This window comes from Mesoplodon densirostris, chromosome 4, assembly GCF_025265405.1.
Source record: "Mesoplodon densirostris isolate mMesDen1 chromosome 4, mMesDen1 primary haplotype, whole genome shotgun sequence".
Taxonomy (NCBI): domain Eukaryota; kingdom Metazoa; phylum Chordata; class Mammalia; order Artiodactyla; family Ziphiidae; genus Mesoplodon; species Mesoplodon densirostris.
This window is the reverse complement of record NC_082664.1, coordinates 152,669,261-152,691,031: the sequence shown is the minus strand read 5'-3', so window position 1 is coordinate 152,691,031 and position 21,771 is coordinate 152,669,261.

Below are 21,771 nucleotides of genomic sequence, written 5' to 3'. Positions count from 1 at the left end.
CAGAAACCCAGGCTCAGTCTGCAAGGTGCCAGATGCCACCAACAAGGTCCCCACACCTGGCCAGAGAACCTCATCTTCTTTCCAGGATGTTCCCTTCTTCGTCTGGAAAAGGTGTGGACCCTCTTAATTCTCTGAGCCCCAAACCTACAAAAATGACTCCAGGGCCCAGTGCCCTTCACCTGGGGAGAGTGGGCTTCACTTGAGCTCACCAAGGATTCCTGGGCCATTCCAGGACAGTACGGATGACTGATTTGGGAAACCTTGCAGGGAAGCCAGCCGCATCCCACCCCACCAGTCCTGTTCCGGCAGCTCCAACGGTGACCAGATTGGCGTCGACACCCCCATGCAACCCCCGCTCCTGCGCAGACATGCTGTCACGGCAGTGGGTGCCTACTCAGAAGCGGTCTGTCACCTGCTCCCTGCTTACGGAACTGTGTGTTTGGAGTTCATCGACTGTGGGTGTTTCCCTCAGGGTGTGACAGATGAGACGTAGCCCCCCAGTGCCAGAAATCCAAACAGAGTTGGACTCTGCCTGGAGCTCAGGGAGTCCTTAGGATGTCCTCCCCACCCCCTTCCCCGTGTGCCCGCCGCCCAGCACGCAGAGCCCACAGGCCCCTGGGGCCCCATCTACGCTGTTTGTTTGGGTGAGAGCTCTGTGTTTGTAGGGCCAGCCGTGCAGCAGTTCTGAACAGAGAAGGCAGTGCCAAGCGGGTAGCCAGCAACAGCTGGGCACATGCTCCGGATGACACATGCCAGGAGGGGGTGGGGGCAGGGAGGCAGCCCCTCTCCACCGTCCTGGGGGGAGCCTCCTCCCCAATCATCCCTCCCTCTGCTCCCCCGGGAGGTGAGAGAACACAGGACGACTGTCACAGATCATGTGCTGGGGAGAAACCCCCCCGCCCCCCCAGACCTGAGGCCAGGGAACGGGGGCGATGAAAACAGCCTTTGTCCTGGGCCCTGTTCCCTGCACACTGGGCTTGTGTTTCTTGCCTTATGACAATTGGGTGAAACATTAGACTGGAGCATCAATTATTCAGATTTCACTGCAAGGTCAGAACAGCAGCCCGGCCTGCCCCCGCTCAGAGAGATGGGATGCGAAAGCCCAGGCAGTCAGTTCCAGGAAGGAGGCCGTGAGGCTTCAGACAGACTCAGGCTGGCTAGGTGTCTGAGCCCCTGCACCACCAGGTGTCAGCCGCCCACCAAACCCCACCCCCGTCAGCTCCAACCTCCTCTGCCAGCACCAGCCAAACTGCCCGTCGGCTTCTCTGGGCATTTGGGTGGCAGTGAACTCCAGAAAGCATGATTCCATCTTCAGACTCAAGGGGCTCAGGCCCCAACCCCCCAGCCCCCCACCAGGCACCGGCTCACCTGTCTGGTTCCCTCTGTTTGCTCAGGACCCCGTGCCTAACCCCTCGCTCTGCCACACTGCCCGTCCTGTGTCATCCTTGCCCCCTCCCAAAGTGTCATGGATACAGGTGTCACCCACCTGTTTCCTTTCTAATACAAGTATTTAAAGCCCTCAGTTTCCCTCAAAACACTATTTAACTGTATCCTGAGATTTTTGATAGGTTGTGTTTTCACTATCATACCATCCAAAAGACTTTCTAATCCTCCCTGTTATTTCTTCTTTGACTCATGGAATTTTTAGGAGTATTTTGTATAACTTCCAAGTATGTGGGGACTATCCAGACACCTTCAGGCCATTAATTTCTGGTTGAATTTCACCGTGGTCAGAGTACTGTACTACTGTACTTTTTCCAACCCTTTTAAGTGTACTGAGATCTGGTTTATGACCCAACACGTGGTCTGTTTGGTGAATGCCCCTTGTGCACATGAAAATAACGTGCCTTCTGCAGTTGTGTGATTAAAAGTCAATTAGGTCAAGTAGGTCGATAGCATTGTTCAAGTCTTCTGTATCCTTAATGCTTTCCTGGGCATCTTGTGTTGAAATCTCCCACTATAATAAGAGACTTGTCTATCTCTCTTTTCAGTTCCATGCGTTTTTGCCTGGTGTGTTTTGAAGCTCTCTTATTATGTGCATATGCATTTAAGATGCTGCCTTAGTTGGCTGGGCCTGCATCACAAATATCATAGACTGGGTGGCTTAAACAACAGACATTAATTCTGAAGGTTAGAAAGTCCAAGATAAAGTTCAACAGGGTTTGGTTTCTGGCAAAGCCTCTCTCCTTGGTAGTCTTCCCCTGGGCACATAAAGAGAGAGGGACAGACAGACAGAGACAGAGTTCTGGTCTCTTCCCCTTCTTATAAGGTCCTATTGGATTAGGGCTCCACCCTAGTTTCAGTGACCTCACTGAAACTTAATTGCCCCCTAAAGACAATCTCCTGATATAGTCACATTGGGGGTTAAGGCTTCAATGTATATATTGGGGGTGGGACACAGTTCATCCATAGTAGATGATTATGTCTTTTTGGTGAATGGATATTTTTATTAATATGAAATGTTCTTCCTTATCTAGTACTAATTTTCTGAAGTCTACCTTATCTGGTATTAAGGAAGCAATTCAAATTACCTATGATTAGTGTTTGCATAATACATATTCTTCCATCCTTTTACTGTTTACCTCTCTGGGATTTATATTAAAAATATATCTCTTATAGATAACAATATTATTTGGGTCTTTTAAAAAATTCAGTACAACATTCTCTGCCTTTTAATTTAGTTTATTCTTTAAAATTATTGTTACGGCTGGCTTTAAATTTTCCATCTTGCTATTTGTCTTCTTTTTGTCCACCTGTTCATTTTTCCTTTCCTTTTTTTAGATTTGTATTTCTAACTATTCCATTTAATCTCTTCTATTGGCTCATTAACTATACCTATTATCTTTATCTTTTTACTAGTGACTTTAGATTTATAATGTCCACTGTTAACTTCTCAAGTAATATTCTACTTGCTCAAATAAGATGTAAACCTTAAAATCATGGACTCTCATCTCCCCCTTCCATCCTTTGTTATCAGATACATTACTTCTACATAAGTAATAAAATCCCATAACACATTGATATTATTGTTGAAAACTGTCAACTTTCTTCTGAAGAAATTTGTTCTATGCCAAAACGTTAACATTTCCCTGGCCCCGAGCACTTTAAAGACATTCATTTGACTGTCTTCTGCCCTGCATTGTTTCTGATGTGCATTACTAACTTTGTTCTCCATACATAATGTGTCTTTTACTCCTGGTCTATTTTAAGATTTTCTCATCACACCTTTTTAGTGATTTGAATAAAATGACCTTTGCTGTGATTTTCTTCTTATTGATTCTTCTTAGGTTTCATTGTGTGCTTTAGTTTTATGTGTTTATATTTGTCATCAAATTGGGAACATTTTCCATCACTATTTCTTCATATATTTTATCTGCCCACGCCCTCTCTGAGGATTCCAATTAGAGGTAACTTTCACTCCTTGATATTGCCGTACAGGTGAGTGTGTTCATGTCCCTCAGCTGTTTTTCTCTCTGTGCTTCAGGGTACTTTTTGGTCTTCAAGCTCACTACCTTTTCTTCTGCACATTTCATCTTCTGTTAAGACCGTCCAGTATTTGTTTTTCAGATTTATATTGTTAACACTAACACACAGTAAAAGGACCTTTTCTTTTCTTGGAGTACAGTGCTGTGCATGTTAATACATGTGTAGATTCGCTTAACCACCACCTCCAGGATACAGAACAGTTTCACGTCCCCCCAAATTCCTTTATGCTGCCTTCTGTGGTCAGAATCTCTGCCCACACCTAAATCTAGGAAACCCCTAGTCTGTGCTCTTGCCCCATATTTTTGTCATTTCTATATAATAGAATCACACAGTATGTAACTTTTTGCACTGGCTTCTTTCACCCAGATTAATACCTTTGTGGTTCATCAATGTGGTTGCATGTATCTGTAATCTGGCCTTTTTATTGCTGGGAAGTATTCCATTGTAAGAATGCTTATCCATTCATCCATTGAAGGATATTTGGTTGTTTCCAGTTTTTAGTGATTAAGAAAAGAGCTGCTGTAACATTTGGTGTACAGGCATAAACCTAAGTTTTTACTTTTCTGGGGAAAATACTTAGGAGTGGGATTGCTGGGTCATATGGTAAATGTAAATACTTAAATTTACATGAACCTGCTAGACTGTGGCTGAACCACTTTACATTCCCACCAGCAATGAATGCATCCTCACCCACACTTGGTATTGCTCAGTTTAAAAAACTGGGTTGTTTCTTAATGTTGAGTTTGAGGGATTGCTTTATATATTCTGGATATATGTCAGATCTGTCACTTACAAATATTATCTCTAAGTCTGTAGCTTGCCTTTTCATTATTTTAATAGTACCTTATGTAGAGTAAAAGTGTTAACTTTTGGTGAACTCCAGTTTACATTTTAAAAATAGATTATGCTTTTGATGTCATGTCTAAGAACTCTCTGCTATGTTTACTTCTATAAAGCTTATAGTTTAAAATTTTACATTTAGATTTATGATCAACTTTGAATACATTTTTTACAACATGCAAAGGTTAGACTGAGGTTTTTTTTGTATGTGAATGCCCAATCGTTACATTATTATTTGTTCAAAAACCTACTTTTTTTCATGGAATTGCCTTTGCACATTTTCCAAAAATCATTTGGAAGAAAATTTGATAAATGTGCAAATATATGGAAACAAAGCAAAACACTCTTAAATAACCAAAGGGTCAAAAAAGAAATCACAAAGGAGATTAGAAAATACTTCGAGATGAATCAAATGAAAGCAAATTATACCAAAACTTATGGATGTCATGAAATCACAGCTTAGAGGGAAATTTATATCTGTAAGTACCTATATTTAAAAAAAAAGAAAGATGTCAAATAAGAACCTAAACTTCCACCTTAAGAAACTAGAAAAAGTGGAGAAAACTAAACACAAATCAAGCAGAGGAAGGATATAATAAATATTAGAGCTGAAATAAATTAAATAGAGATTAAGAAAAACAATACAGAAAATCAGTGGAACCACAAGTTAATTCTTTGAAAATATCAACAATATTATCAAACTTTAAAATAGGCTAATTCCCCCCATAAAAAGAAAGATAGAAAGAGGACTTAAATGACTAAATTAGAAATAAAAGAGGAGATATTACTACTGAAATGGAATTTCTATTCAGAAATAGAAAGGGTTATAAGAGAATACTATGAACAACTGCATGCCAACAAATTAAACTCAAGAAGAAATAGAAAATCTGAATAGGCATATGTATAACAAGTGAAAAGATTGAATAGTAATCACAAAACTTCCCACAAAGAAAAGCCTAGGACCACATGGCTTCAGTGATGAATTCTACCAAATGTTTTAAGAAAATTAGTAGGAATCCTTCACATACATATCCATAAAATAGAAGGGGTGGGCACACTTCCCAACTCATTCTATAAGGCCAAGATTACCCTGATTCCAAAACCAGAGACAGCATTGATGGTTAATTGGTAGAATTCTCACCTGCCAAAACCAGAGATATTATGAGAAAAGAAAGATAGAGACCAATATCCCTTAGGAATATAGATGCAAAAATTCTTAACAGGGCTTCCCTGGTGGCACGGTGGTTGAGAGTACACCTGCTGATGCAGGGGACACGGGTTCGTGCCCCGGTCCGGGAAGATCCCACATGCCATGGAGTGGCTGGGCCCGTGAGCCATGGCCACTGGGCCTGTGCATCAGGAGCCTGTGCTCCGCAACGGGAAAGGCCACAACAGTGAGAGGCCCGTGTACTGCAAAAAAAAAAAAAAAAAAAAAAAAAAAAAAAAAAAAAATTCTTAACAAAATACTAAAAAGCCAAAGGTAGCAAAATGTAAAAAGAATTATACACCATGACAAAGTAGTATTTATCCCAGGAATGCAAGGTTGGTTCAACATATGAAAATAACATATGTATTAATAAATAATAATATAGTAACAAACTATATTAATAGAATAAAAGACAAAACCAAATGGACATCTCAAAAGATGGAGAAAAATCATTGAATAAAATTCAACACTCTTTCATAATTAAAAAGAAACACACTCAACAAACTAGGAATATAAGAAACATTCTCAACTAACAAAGAGCATCTGTGAAAAACTCACAGCAAATATCACATTTAATTATGGAAAACTGAATGCTTTCCTCCTAAGATGAAGAGCAGAAGGATGTCTACTCTGACCACTTCTATTTAACATTATGCTGGAGCTTCTAGCCAGGGGAATTAGGCAAGAAAAAGAAATAAAAGACATCCAGATTGATAAGGAAGAAGTAAAACTATCTCTATTTGCATATGGCATGATCTAGTATTTAGAAAATCATAAGGAATCCACTAAAAAGAAAAAAACTCTCACAACTAACAAATGATCTCAACAAGGTTGCAGGATACAAGATTGATATAGAAAATCAATTGCATTCTTATACGCTAGCAATGAGCAATCTGAAAATGAAATTAATAAAGCAATTCAACTTATAATTGCATCAAAAAGAATAAAATACTTAGGATTAATTTTAACAATCCAAGTGCAGTACTTTTTCACAAAAAACTACAAAACATCATTGAAAGAAATTAAAGAAGACCTAAATAAGTGGGGAGATATCACACATTCCTTGACTGGAAGACGATATTATTAAGATAGCAGTACTCTCCAAATTGATCTGCAGGTTCATCACAATCTCTATCAAAATCCCAACTGTAAGGGATTGTGTAGAACAGAAAAATTGTTATTTGAAAAGCTCAATAAAATTAATTAGCTGCAAGCCAGATTGAAAAAGAAAAAAGAAAGTACCCCACAGATATTAAAAAGACAATAAGGGAATTCTATGAACAACTCTATGCAAATAAATTTGATAACTTAGATGAAATGAACCAAGTCTTTGAAAATTACAAACTATCAAAACCCAGGTTTTGTCATTTGAAAAAATGGAATTTGCAGTTAAATTTTTTTGAAAAAGAATCTCCAGATCCAGAGAGTTTCATTGGTGAATGCTACTAAACATTTACTGAATCCCTACCTTTGGGTTTATTACAAACTGCATATAAAAAACAAGGGTTCTTGTTTTTTATTCCATTTTGATAACCTCTTTTAATTTCTGTGTTTGCATCATTTACATTTAAAGTAATTTTTTTTTTTTTTTTTAATTTTATTTATTTATTTATTTATTTATTTATGGCTGTGTTGGGTCTTCGTTTCTGTGTGAGGGCTTTCTCTAGTTGCGGCAAGTGGGGGCCACTCTTCATCACGGTGCGCGGGCCTCTCACTCTCACAGCCTCTCTTGTTGCGGAGCACAGGATCCAGACGCGCAGGCTCAGTAGTTGTGGCTCACGGGCCTAGTTGCTCCGTGGCATGTGGGATCTTCCCAGACCAGGGCTCGAACCCATGTCGCCTGCATTGGCAGGCAGATTCTCAACCACTGCGCCACCAGGGAAGCCCACATTTAAAGTAATTTTTGATGCATTTGGATATAGTTCACCATTTCATTATTTATTTTCTGTTTCTTCCCATTATTTTTTTTCTGGTATTTCCCTTTTTTCTTCTTTCATTTAGATTATTTAAATATTCTTTAGTGGGACTTCCCTGGTGGTGCAGTAGTTAAGAATCAGCCTGCTAATGCAGAGGACACGGGTTCGATCCCTGGTCCGGGAAGATCTCACATGCCATGGAGCAACTAAGCCCGTGAACCACAACTACTGAGCCTGTGTGCCACAACTACTGAAGCCCGCGCATCTAGAGCCCATGCTCCGCAACAAGAGAAGCCACCGCAATGAAAAGCTCGCACACCACATTGAAGAGTAACCCCCGCTCGCCACAACTACAGAAAGCCTGTGTGCAACAATGAAGACCCAAAGCAACCAAAAATAAATAAATAAATAAAATTGATTCTTTAAAAAAATTAAATAAATAAATATTCTTTAGTATTCCATTTTAATTCTTGAGTTTTTTACTCTTCATACCTTAAAAAAAGTGGTTGCACTACGTATTACAATACACATTCTTAACTTTTCAAAACCTACATAGAATTAATATTTTACCACTTCAAGAGGAATTTTTAAATCTTAGCATGCATTAGTCTCCATATCCTCCTCTACACTGTAGTTGTCATATATATTATATTTACATACATTGAAAATCCCATCTGACTGTGTTACGCTTTGTACTTTCAGAACTTAAGGGGATAAAAGTAGCCTGTTATGTCTACTCAGATATTTGCCACTCTGTACTTCCTTAGTTCCTGAAGTTCCCAGTTTCCCTCTGGCATCATTTCCCTCACATCTAAAAACGTTTTTGAGAATATTTTTTAGGACAGGTCTACTGGCAACACATTTTCTTGGTTTTCCTTTATCTTACAATGTCTTTATTTCACCTTCATTCCTGTAGGATATTTTCACTGGGTATAGAATCTTGGGGGATAGTGTTGAGGTGTTTGTTCATTTGTTTGTCTTTTCAGTACTTTAAAAATGTTGTGCCACGATCTTCTATCTTCCATGGTTTTTGATAAGAAATCCACTGTCGTTCAAATTCTTGTGCCTTGACTTGTGTCATTTTTCTCTGGCTGCTTTCAAGAGTTTTTCATCTGTCTTTACATTTAGCATTTTGAATACGATGTTTTGATCATGAATTTATTTGAGTTTATCCTGCTTGGGGCTTGTTGTGCTTCTTGAATCTGTTTGTTTGTATCTTTCACCAAATTTAGGGAGTTTTCAGCCAGTATTTCTTCAAATATTATTCCAAGACCACAGTCTTTCGCTTCTCCTTCTGGCATTCCAGTGGTACAAATGTTAGATCCTTTGATATTGTTCCACAGGATCCTGACACCCTGTCATTAAAGTTTTTTGTTTTTTGTTTTTGTCTCTATTCTTTAGATCAGGTAGTTTCTATTGCTCTATCTGCAAGTTTACTGACCCCTTCCTTTGTTTTACATTCTGATATTGAGCTCACCAGTGAATTTTAAATTTCACTTATGGTAGCTTTCAGTTTTGTTTTTTTGGACACACCACACTGCACGGCTTCCAGGATCTTAGTTCCCCAACCAGGGATTGAACCTGCGACCTGGGCAGTGAAAGCACAGAGTCCTAACCACTGGACCGCCAGGGAATTCCCTGTAGCTTTCAGCTTTTAAATGTTCATTTATTTCTTGTTTATATTCTCTATTTCTTTGCTAAAATTTTCTCTCTTCCCTTTCATCTAAAGGGAGTTTCCCCTTATTTATTGAAAAGTGGTTATAGTAGCTGCCTTTAAAGTGTTTGTTAATTCCAAGATCTGTGTCATTTCAGGGTTGTTATCTTTTGACTGTTTTTTCCTTGCAGGTTGAAGTTTTTCTGGTTCTTCAAATACATGGCATTTTGCATTATATCCTGGACATTTTGTACATTACATTATGAGACTCTCTGTATGTGTTTAACTCCTAAGGAGAATGTTACTATTAGGGACCATTGACCTGGTGAGGTTCACACTGCCAGTTCTGGCCCACTTTCCATGGGCCGTGGTTCCAAAGTCAATTCAATATTCAAAGGCTTGGGCTTCCCTGGTGGCGCAGTGGTTGAGAGTCCACCTGCCGATGCAGGGGACACGGGTTCATGCCCTGGTCCGGGAGGATCCCGCATGCCCGTGAGCTATGACCGCTGAGCCTGCGCGTCCAGAGCCTGTGCTCCGCAATGGAAGAGGCCACGGCAGTGAGAGGCCCGCATACTGAAAAAATATATATATATATATTCAAAGGCTTTGCAATCCAGTTTGGGTCTGCTCTGTTTATGCAACCTCCTCCGACCTGTCTGGAATCTGGGTGGTGTTCTACCTTTTAGCTTGATTCTCAAAGCCTGTGGTGTGCTGGTTAGTGACAACCCTTTGCAATGCAGCTCAGAGGTGAACCTAGGAATTCGAATACAACGATTTAGGATTAACTCTCTTGAACTCCTTCTTCTCCTTTATATCCAGCCCCCTGGAGCCTCCCTTCCTCAGCTGGTGGCCAGAAAGCCAGGGCTTTAGTTTCCCACACTGCTGCACCCTCCCCATAACTGTGACAGCAACCAGGGCCAATCTATGGGAGGGCACAGGGAAAGAAAAAGCAAGGAGACTTTGTCCCGCACTCGTGGTACCGTAGCTCTTCTGGTCAGAGAGAAGGTCTCCTCTCCACTAGAGCTTTAGGAACCCACCTGACAGCCACTTCCATTGTCACCCCTGCCACGATTGCTGCTGTGGGATGGTATGAGGCTGGGGAGAGACAGAACAGAAAAATGACCACTGACTCTCCGACCCTAGGAGTCCCCTTTCCTGCTCCACAGAGCAGGAGGAGGAGGCTTCTCTTAGAGCTCGTTTTGTCTAAATCCATTGTGCCCTTCCAGGTTTGGGGGATGCCTTTGAGTCAAGCTGGGCAATAACAGAGGAAAAGTAAATGGGCAACCTCCCACCAATTTGATGCATGGCAAATTCTGGCCTCACTCCCTCATCTTCCCACCATGTACTTTTCAGAGTCCCCAGGTACCTGCTCCATGCATTCTGTCCAAGAACTGTAATTTCATCAGTGGAGAGTCAGGGTGAATGCCCTTACTCCCAGATCAGGAATCTCCACCCAGAGAATTTTTCATTTCAGATATTGCATTTTTCCAGCTCTAGATTTTGCTTTTGTTTCTGTCTTTTTATGGTTTCAATGTCTCCCCTCATCATGTTTTCATTTTTCTTTAAATCCTTGAGTATATTTATAATAGTTGTTTTAAAGTCACTGACTGTTAGTTCTAGCATCTCTGTTATTTCTTGGTCTGTTATTATTGACTCATTTTTCTTTATGGGTGACATGTTGGTATGGGTAACATTTCTCTACCTTTTTTGGCATGTCCAGAAATTTTTATTGAATGCTGGACTTGAGATTATTATACTGTTAAAGCCTGGATTTCATTGTCTTTCTTTATAGAGTGCTGCATTTTGTTCTGACAAGCACTTAATTCCTCTGTGCATCAATTTGAATCTCTCAAAATATGTCTGGAAACTTTGTTAAACCTTATCTATGGCCATCTCAACCCTATTCTTTTGTTTGTTTGTTTTATTGAAGTCTAGTTGGTTTACAATGCTGTGTTAATTTCTGCTGTACAGCAAAGTGATTCAGTTATACATACATATATATATATACACACATGTATATATACATATATATTCTTTTTTATATTCTTTTCCATTATGGTTTATCACAGGATATTGAATATAGTTCCCTGTGCTATACAGCAGGACCTTGTTGTTTATCCATTCTATATATAATAGTTTGCATCTGCTAATCCCAACCTCCCACTCCATCCTTCCCCCAAACCCCTCCCCCTTGGCAACCACAAGTCTGTTCTCTATGCCCATGATTCTCTTTCTGTTTCGTAGATAAATTCATTTGTATCATTTTTTAGATTCCACATATAAGTGATATCATATGATATTCATCTTCCTCTGTCTAACTTACTTAGTATGATAATCTCTTAGTCCATCACTTAGTATGATAATCTCTAGGTCCATCCCTGTTGCTGCAAATGGCATTATTTCCTTCTTTTTTATGGCTGAGTAATATTCCATTGTATATATGTACCACATCTTCTTTATCCATTCCTCTGTCGATGGACATTTACATTGTTTCCATGTCTTGGCTATTGTGAATAGTGCTGCCATGAACATAGGGGTGCATGGATTTTTTGAATTACAGTTTTGTGTGGATATGTATGCCCAAGAGCGGGATTGCTGGATCCTATGGCAGCTCTATTTTTAGTTTTTTGAGGAACTTCCATACTGTTTTCCTTTGTTCAGCCTTATTCTTAAGGTATGACCTTTCTGGGGTCTTTGTTGAATTAATGCAGGATTCAGTGAGGACTCCCTGCTCTGGCTGATCTGAATTGGAGCACCTCCCACCCAGTGAGCACTCAGGACTGTGATACCTTCAGCATCTTGTGCTTGTCTTGGTCCAGCCCATCCCCCCTTGTGCAGGTCCACGGTGGTACCCATCCACAGACACAGAAGGACCCTGTGCAGATTTCTGAATTCCTTTTCTGCCTACATCTCTCCATGCAGATCTCTACCTCACAAATTCCAGCTTCCTGAGCCTCCCCAAACTCCAGTCTTTGTCTCCTCAGCTCAATGGGACTGCTGTTCTCTGCTGGGGTCTCCTCTCTGCACTGGGCTCCAGTAAATGCCAGCAGGCAAGAAGCCAGGTAGATTATGGGTTCATGGTATTTGTTTAGCTTCTCTGAGGGATCGCATTCCCTCACTGCCTGTTGTCCAATGTCTGCAAACAGTCGTTTTATATATTTTTTGGTTTTTGGTTTTTTTCCCCAGTTTTCAACTTATTTGCAGCAGGAGGGCTAGGCTGCTGCCAGTTGCTCTGTCATATTTAGAAGTGAAAATCTGTTTATTTCTACTGGAATGATTGAATTATCTGACTGCTTTGATGTCATGTAGACAAAGCTCTAAACAGCTTTTTAAATGTTACCCAATGAAGGAGATAGAGTCAGAAATTTAACTGGAGTAATTTTTGTGCAGTTGGATTACATTTTAAGATAAATTTCTGGCTTATCCACATGGAAGTGTCTTATGAAGATCCAGGGAAGCTTTTGGTTAGAAAAAGGTTGCCATGCCCTAAGAAAGTGCTCTGTGATAGTATTTGCAAAGGGGATTAAGAACAAACTTGTATTCTTTATTGTTATTACAAAAGTAATACTTACTCATCGTTGAAAATTCAGAATATAATGGTAAGTCAAAAAAATAAAAGAATCACCCATAATCCTCGTCATTTAGCAATTGTCACCCTTATTATTGTAATAAGCATGTGTACTCTATCCTCTATATATCCTCACAAATAATTTTATATTAAAATTGACTCCCTATGTATGACTTGTGCAGACATTATATTTGAGGTTTTCTAGTAAGATGGATCTGATGGAAGAACTGGGGAAAAGTCTGTCAACAATGCAAACGTGCAAGCAAGTTATCAGCACTGACTTGAAGTGGGCTGTCCCTGCATCTGGGTGGTGGCTGGCTGTTTGTCAAGAGTGGATGCGCTGACTGAAAAGCCACCAGGATGGAGGTCACAGGGGTGGCAGGGGAGTGTCTCTTGTTTCCCCTGGGCGTGCAGCGAGGCACAGAGACATGATCCATAATCATGTCAGCCCCACCCCCATCCCTACCCCCCAGGAGGCAGGATGGCAGACAGGGACACTTAAGGCCCATCTGTCCTCTGGATTCACTCATTTGTAATAAGTTTATACTCATTTTGCTTAAATAATAATAATGTGACACAGGTAAAATTCAAATCAAATACACAAATTCAAGAAAGCTGTATTGCACAGATAATTTTTTAAAAGCAAGTTATAAGAAGACAGGATAATTCTACTAAGAAACTTTAGACAAAGGTTAATTGTTGTGAATAAGTTTAATTATTTAAATCTGACCTACTTGGCAGCCAGGGCAAAAAAAGGAAAATAAACATGTTACAAAGTTCCTGCTATTTACCACAGTCCGTTGAGTCCTTACCAGAAGCCCTTGGGGGAGGAGGTTTTTCTGAATTCAGAACATTTGGATTTTAGACGAGGAATAAAGTGCATATACTGCATGTCAACACCCTTACAAGACTCGAGGCAGCAACGCATTATCAAGTGCATTTATGTTTCTGCGGTGAAATGGGTAAATATTCACTCTAAGACTTTGATAATCCTTATATCTGACCAGGGCAGGTTTTGCCACCAAATGAGTCGGCCACTAATCTACAGGAAAAATTTTGGTTTTCAGAAATATTTAGATTTTGGAACTGTGCATAGAGACTGCAGGCCTGTAATAGAAGCTGTTAATTAATCTCTAGGGAGAGAGAAATGTTTTCCTAGCTCAGAAATCTAATACCACATGGATCTTGAGGATGTTGCCCAACAAAACAGGCAGGTTCACCCATGGACATTTTTACAAGAAATGTGTTGTTCCAGCAAAGTCTATTGAACACCACTGGAGGAGTCTGGCCTGCAGCCAGCACGCGGGGGCACGGGTGGGCGAGGGCATGGCGTGGCGATGGGCAAGAGATGACCTCTGCCCTCAGGGATGCACTGTGAGGGCTGAACACCATATGAGGGGCTGATCCTGGGAGGGGGCAGGGCTGCCTGCAGGGCGTGCGTTGGGCTGCAAGTGACAAAGACCCAGGCTCAAGCTGGACAGAGCATCCGGAGATGACCATTTCGTGGCAGGAAGTTCAGGGAGAGGCAAGGACAGCAGTGGCCACCTTATGCCAGGCTCAACCCTCCTCAAGGTGTAGCTTCACCCTCAGCTGGTAAAAGAGGTGACATCCCGACATGGCAACATCTGTGAGGCTATCTTATCAGAGAGGAAGCCTTCCCCGGGGACTCCCATCAGACTTGTGCTCCCATCCCATTGGCAGGACGGGAAAGGGGATGAGGGTTAGGAAGGCTGGCCATGACCCTCAGGGCTGATCCCCAAATCATCGGGGAGAAGAGGGGGACCCGAATCAAAATTGGCCTCAAATTGGATGGGTAGGCAGCCCCTGTGCTCTCCAGGAGTGGGGAGAAGAGAGTGGGGGACCAAGAGGGAGGTCACTTCTAAAACCTGGAGGACTGCATGCAAGGGCATGGGGTTAACGTGCCCAGGGTGCATGGGGAGGGAGGAGGTGGGTGCAGGGGCGGGATCTGGCCCCAAGTATCCAGGCTGGAGCTGCTCCTTCTGTGTGCAGAACCTCTGGAAGGAGCAAGGTCTGGCCTCATGTCAGCACCAGGGGAGGAGGGCTGGCGAGTGCAACCCGCAGCTCAGGCAGCAGTGCCCAGGGAGGGGACCGATCTGAAAGCCACTGGCCAAGGTGTCCTGCATGCCTGCCAGGCAGAGCACTGAGCAAGGCCACCTGCCCAGCGTCCTAGCGTGGGAAAGTGACCAGTCAAGCCGGACACACTGTTGATGAAATACCTTCTACACACTCACCTTGACATACAACCACCAGGCCAGGCCCAAAGGGAGTGTCCTAGATGCCCAGGTCGGCCCAGGGAAGCAGCCTGACCAGCGCACCTGCTCCCTTCACACCGACTCTCAAAAGCCCGGGAAGCAGGTGGGGACAATTGGCAGGGAGCTTACGGGTCCCAGGTTCTGCTTTCAAGGGGTGTGGGCTCTGGGTGGGCATGTCCACCTTGGGGAGGGGCCCAGCTGGAGGAGGACTCTGGAACAGGGGCCTCTTGGGGCTCTGAGGGGGGCACTGGTCCCCATACAGTGTGTGACAGAGGGATGCAGAGAACAAGGGGAAGGAGGACCCTGCGGAGGCGCTTGGCCAGGAGGAGGGTGGTGGCCCCTTCACCAAGATGGGCTCTTCAGAGAAATAGCTGGGGTCTGTATGCTTTTCCTATTGGTCTGGGGTCTTTTGTAAGTATTTTTTCAACGGTGGATTATTCCATGGTGTAGATGTTTCAATACACCAACCGTTCCCTTGTCATTCGGAGTTTGGGAAGGAGAGGGATGCCGTGGTGGGCGTGCACACGCTGGGTTCTGGAAGACCCTCTGCTTTTTGGTCGGGGTATTTGGGGTTGGTTTGTTTTTCAGATGGTGAGAGCCCCGAGCAGATCCGGGGGCTCCCTGCAGGAGTCGGCGGACATGGGCAGAGAGGTCTTGCTCTTCTCTGTCTCGTGTGGAAGCCGCACTCCTGGGGTCACAGCTGGGGCGCTGGGGCTCTGTTTTCTTCCTGGCTGCCAAGTGTGGCACAGTCTGGGGGCCCTATGTCAGAGCTCCCCGTGCCCTGGGAAGGGAGGATGCGTGTCGGGGGCCCTGGGCTGGGGGCAGGCTCGGGCCCACAGTACACCCTTGCCCGGGGCCATGGCTCTGAGGATGCTGGACCCCGAGGCCCTCTCTTGGAGAAGGCGTCAGTGACAGAGGGCAAAGGACAAGGCTCGGATGAAGTCCAGGCCCAGGTGCTGGGCAGAGCCCAGGAAGACCCCAGCTCAAAGACCCTGGACCAGAGGCCTCCCCCAGGGTATAACAACTCTGTGTTTTCTTCTATCCCCTCAACCCCCCAAACCCTGTCTGGCCGGGCTCCTGCTTTGCGGGGTCAGATGCAAGGACGGGGAGCCCAGGACAGGAGGAAGGCGGCAGGGCGCAGCCATCCAGCCCACCGCCCACCCTCTGCCGTCATGTGCTCACCCGCCAGGCAGAGGCTCACAGTGCTCCTTTGTTTGGCAGCTGGCTCAGAGCACAGGCCACGTGTTTGGGGCAGCCCTGGCCGGCCGGCGGTGCCAGCCCTGGAAGCCAGAGATGCCAGGCTGGGGAGGGAGGATGCGCCCTGCTCCGTCCTCTGGACCCCGGGCCAGATGCTGTCCAGAAAACACCTGGGCTGGCCTTGCTGCTTCCCAGGACCCCTGGGACCCTGGGGGGCTGTGTCTGGGGAGTGGGCAACCTCAGCAGAGACCTGGCTGTCCGTCCCCAAACTAGCAGGGCCTGCAGGGTGCCCTGGCACCACCAAGCCACCCTGCCAGGCCAACTCAGAGCCCCCTGGTCTCAGGTAAAATGAGAAAACGAGGGCAGCTTGGTCAATTTGTATAAACTGAATGTATCTATTTTTTTAAATATTTTTTTTCAGATGTAAAAACATTCTCTTTCAATGAAATCATCATGGTAGGTAGAGGCTGTTTTTGTCATAACGCCTTTAATTGAGAACATAAGAAGTTGGCAGGGAATTCCCTGGCCATCTAGTGGTTAGGACTCCGTGTTTCACTGCTGAGGGGGTGGGCTCGATCCCTGGTTGGGGAGCTAAGACCCCACAAGCCGTGCGGCCAAAAAAGAAAAACAAACAAGTTGGCAAGTCTATTTTCATCTCTTTAAAAAAAAAAAAAACATTTGGTTCTTGGAGGCCCCCAATGCTGACTCCACAGCACTGGCCAGGCCTGGCTGGGGTCTCAGGGAAGGCCTGAGTCTCCAGAGCTGGCACTGGGGCAGAGGTGGAGGTCTCCTCGGGCCCTGGGTTTTCTCCCCTCTGGACCGGGGGGAGCGCTGACTGTTAGGGTTCCTCAATGACGACTGCAGCGCTGAGCAAGGCCGGGTGTGGGTGAAGTGTGTGCCCAGCGGGGACAGTGCCCGCTCGGCTCCCGTCCCACCCTGGTTGGTCTCCAACCTGTGTGGGGCAGGTCTGGGTGCCGGGTCAGAGCTGGGGCCTGGATGTCCAGCCAGCCGGGCTCTCGGGAACACCCTGGGAGGGAAGACCCCTCCTCATTTCTTCCCTTAGAGGTCAAGGGCAGTGCTGGTGAGCTACCCACATTGTCCCCCTCCCCAGTTGCCTGGCTGTCCTCTTTAAGTAGAGCATTCAAAGGGAGGGGAGATGCGTCAAGCCTGAGAAACTTGTCCTGGATCTGAGAAGAAGAGCTGTCCCTGGTCCAGCGGGCACCGACTGTCCCCTGCCTGCTGGAGGACCAAACCCACTGCCTGAGATCTTATCAGGCCTGGAGTTGGTCTCCACCAGATCAGGCCTTCTGGAGGGAGGGTCCAGAGTGCAGGGTTCTCCATAAAAGATCTCACAAGAAAATGGCTTTTCATTCACTGAAACGTTTAGGAAAGAAATGCAGGGGGACGTCTGTTTTGGTTCTACTTTTCGAATGACATAGTAACATGTCAAACTTAATTTAAGAAGCAGCACCCTCAGATGTTTATTGGATTGGATTTTCATCAGGCTTTTTTAAAAATGCAAAAAAAGGCCTCTCTACCTGGGCCTGCCTCTCCCAAAGAGTTTAACTCATTTCAGCTCTGTGGACGATTACATGGGACTGGTGGCTGAGACAGACTTTCCCAGAGGAAAGACAGACTTTCCCAGTAGAGAAAGGCCCCAGCCCTGAGGGCCCCCCCTACACCCCCGACACCATAGCGACCCCCCCTAATCAAAGTGAGGTCAGTGGAGAGATGCTTCTGGGTTTGGGAAATCCATCCCCTGACCAGTCCAGACTTTTCTGTGTGTCTGGGGGAGGGGCAGGGATACTGTGGGACCTAGGGAGCAGGCACGCCCTCACCGGATGCCACGAGCCCTCTGCTGGGCCCGGCCCTGAAGAAATCACAGCCTGGGAGGAAGGCTGGAGGGCAAATGAACAGAAGCAGCCCCAGTGTGCAGGTCACTGGGAGAGGGTGTGGGCAGAGAAGACCCCAGAGCAGAAGAATATGCCCAGGTGTGCCATCCGTCCAGGCCAGGCTGGAGGGTCCCTCATCCCTCCCTGAGCCGGCGAGGGTCCAGCTCCCAGGGATGAGCTTCTGCAGAGCGGGATTCCCTAGGTCCTCCCTGGAGTGTGGCCATGGAGAAACTGCGGGCCAGGGGAAGGGGGTGAGGCCAGCAGGTTGGAAGTGGGAACGGGAGGCCCAGGCCACCTCTCAGAGCCAGTGTTGGCATGTGTGCCGTGGAGACCCCTGGAAGGAGTCACCGGGGCCTGTGCTGGGAGGGCAGGGGCAGTAGGAGCACAGGCCTCAAGGCGGTCCCTGCTTGGTCCCTGGCCCAGAGGTGAGATGAGCATGCTTGTTTCTGGACCTTGTTGCTATAGGTTCCCCGGGCTTCCACTGTCATAGCAGGGAGGGAACCTCTGTCACCCTGTTAGCGCCCCACAGCCATTGTCTAGACAAAGCCAGAATGCCCTCAGGGCCTGGGGGGGAGCCTCTTGCTCTCAGGGCTTTGGGGTGGAGCATCTCATGTCCTCAGGGCCTGGGCGGGAAGGGGCGGGTGTCTATGCCCTCAGGGCCCAGGGGGAAGGTGAGGGTCTGAGCCCACCCCCTGGACTCTTAGACAGGGCCACTGAGGCCCCGAGAGATCGAACACTCATCCCCAAAGCTGCAAAGTGCCCGTAGGCTGGCACTGCCAGGTGGCATTTCAAATGAAAGGAACATAATCTTTAAACAGGTTCAACCTAAAATAGAGCCTTATCTCTAAATGACAGATGCTCCACTTCTCAGAGTATTTCTGTCATTTGGCTGGGGCAGATATTCTTGGTTAGTTCAATACTATGGGGGGATGGTTTTGTGCTTGTACAGCATAAAGGGACCACACCCCAAGCACGACTGTGGGCAGCCCTGACCCCAAGCCAAGCCTGCAGGAATCATCCGTACCCCGGGAGCGGTTATGCCAACAGCCCAGAGCCCCGAGCCTCACCAGGGCCCACCTGGCTGGGAGAGGGGCCTCGGGGTCTGACTCCACCTGGAGGAGAGGGAGGGGCAGAGAACCTCAGGCTCCCCCAAAGCCTTGCCGTTCAAACCGCTCTCCCCCCAAAAACTCCCTCTGCAGAAGACAAAACTATTCCCGTAGTGCTGGGGATCACACACTAGCACAGATGTCTGTGAAAGACAAAGGAGCATCAGTTCACACTTTGGGGGAGGGGTGTCTCCAAACCCATCCCCCCACCAACTGAGAGTGAATAAGACCCAAGAGGGCATCCTGCAAATCCGTCCGCACGAGATGTAATTTGACCTAGAACGTTGCGTGGATTTCCCCGTTATTCATGATAAGTGTAGTAGCTGTTGCACACCAGCTCTGCCCCACCCTCCCTGCCGCCCCAGGACAGAGCTGGAGCTCTAAGCCCCTCCTCATTCCAGCCCCTGGTGCCTGTGTGAGTGGAGCAGGGTGGGGATGGTGGGGACACAGGAGGGTGGGGTATAAGGGTAGAGGCTCTTGACAGGGCTGATACACAGGTTGTGGGGTGTCAGTGAGACAGCCATGAAGAAGCAGGGACAGGGAGGCCGATGACTGGAACCAGCCTGGTCTAACCAGGCAGGGGCGTAGGGGGCAGGGCACACCCTGGAGAACCTGCAGGAGGAGGGAAGCAGACAGGACACCCCCAATATCCTTGCCTGCTCCTGCCCCTGTATCCATCTACACGGTGTCTCCACAGTGGAAAGAGCCCTGTGTGTCCTGATCCCATGTGGACAGAGGAGGGGCTGCCCACTGGACCGGGGTCGCCACGTCCAGAGGTCAGAGATCCCCTGCAGCCCTTCCCAGAAGGGTCAGGCCTGGGAGATGCTGAGCACCAGAATCAGACCCCCACCCTCACCTCCCTCATAGCTGGTCACGTCCCAAGGGAGATTGACTTCAGGCCAAGGGGCAAGACCAGCAGTCAGGGTGGGGTGGTGCCTTCCTGGGGAGCCATGGGTGGTAGGATGACTTTGCAAGCAGGTTCAAAGCTGGAAGGGTTGGACTCCCCTGCTGGCACAGTGGTTAAGAATCCGCCTGCCAATGCAGGGGACATGGGTTCGAGCCCTGGTCTGGGAAGATCCCACAAGGTGCAGAGCAAATAAGCCCGTGCGCCACAACTACTGAAGCCCGTGCACCCTAGAGCCCGTGAGCCACAACTACTGAAGCCCGTGCACCCTAGAGCCCACGAGCCACAACTACTGAAGCTCGTGTGCCTGGAGCCCGTGTGCCACAACTACTGAAGCCCGTGCACCCTAGAGCCCGTGAGCCACAACTACTGAAGCTCGTGTGCCTAGAGCCCGTGCGCCACAACTACTGAAGCCCGTGCACCCTAGAGCCCGTGCGCCACAACTACTGAAGCCCGTGCACCCTAGAGCCCGTGAGCCACAACTACTGAAGCCCGTGCACCCTAGAGCCCACGAGCCACAACTACTGAAGCTCGTGTGCCTGGAGCCCGTGTGCCACAACTACTGAAGCCCGTGCACCCTAGAGCCCGTGAGCCACAACTACTGAAGCTCGTGTGCCTAGAGCCCGTGCGCCACAACTACTGAAGCCCGTGCACCCTAGAGCCCGTGCGCCACAACTACTGAAGCTCGTGTGCCTGGAGCCCGTGCTCCGCAACAAGAGAAGCCACCACAGTGAGAAGCCCGCGTAGAGCAAAGAAGAGTAGCCCTGGCTCACCGCAACTAGAGAAAGCCCGTGCGCACCGCAAAAAATAAATAAATAAATAAACCTGAAAAAAAAGGCTGGAAGGGTTAGGGAGGGGGCAAGGAGCTTGGAAAGCAGGCGGACGGACTGGCGGGGACTCACACCTGGGTTCAGGCAGCAGCCCCTATGGGCAGCATGTCTGGGAAATCGCTTGCCCAAAGAAAACGCAGTCTGCCTTCTTCCTTTTCTCTAGTCATTATTTACTTATCTGGAAGATGCTTTGGTGACAGAAATTTAGGGGTGCACGCAGCCCTCTCTAGTGAGGGCGACAGGGAACAGAAGAGGGATGAGGCCGTCCCTCTGGTGCGGCCGTGGGAGGCTAACAGCCTTTGCATCAGTGGAGCCCTGGCCTGCTCTATCTCATGCTCCCAGCCTTTCCCTCCATCTCTCCTCCCAGGCCCCGAGGTGCAGAGGCCTCACGGGTCAGATCCTCATTTTACAGACAGGAAGTCACACTGCTGTGGCCACATGCACACCCAGGGTGACTGAGGCGCCTCCCAGAGGCAGTCCTGCTGGGGGCCTGTAGTCTCTTCCTGTGCTCGGGGCACTGCCCACCTTGTGAAAATTACAACCGCCTGTTGTTGCCATGGTGACCGGTTGCATCATCCCATCCCCACAGTGTTGTGTGCACCACCTTGCCCCAAGACAGTTCCTTTCTGCAGGAGAGAATCTCTACCTCCAGGCGTGTGTGTGTCCGCTACCCTGGCCCTGCACACCACCCTTCCTGGCACACCCTCCCCCTCCCCGGGCCAGTGGACCCCAGGCCCCTGTGATGCTGGGGTGAAAGGAGTGAGTCCTTTCCTAGGGCACTGACTGTTGGGCAGGGCCGTGTTTACCCCTTGCAGCTCCTGTGCGATCAGGTCCCCTGTACCAGTACACAAGGGCATCCTCATTCTTGTTTCAGCTGAAGAGGACTGTTAACGGGAAT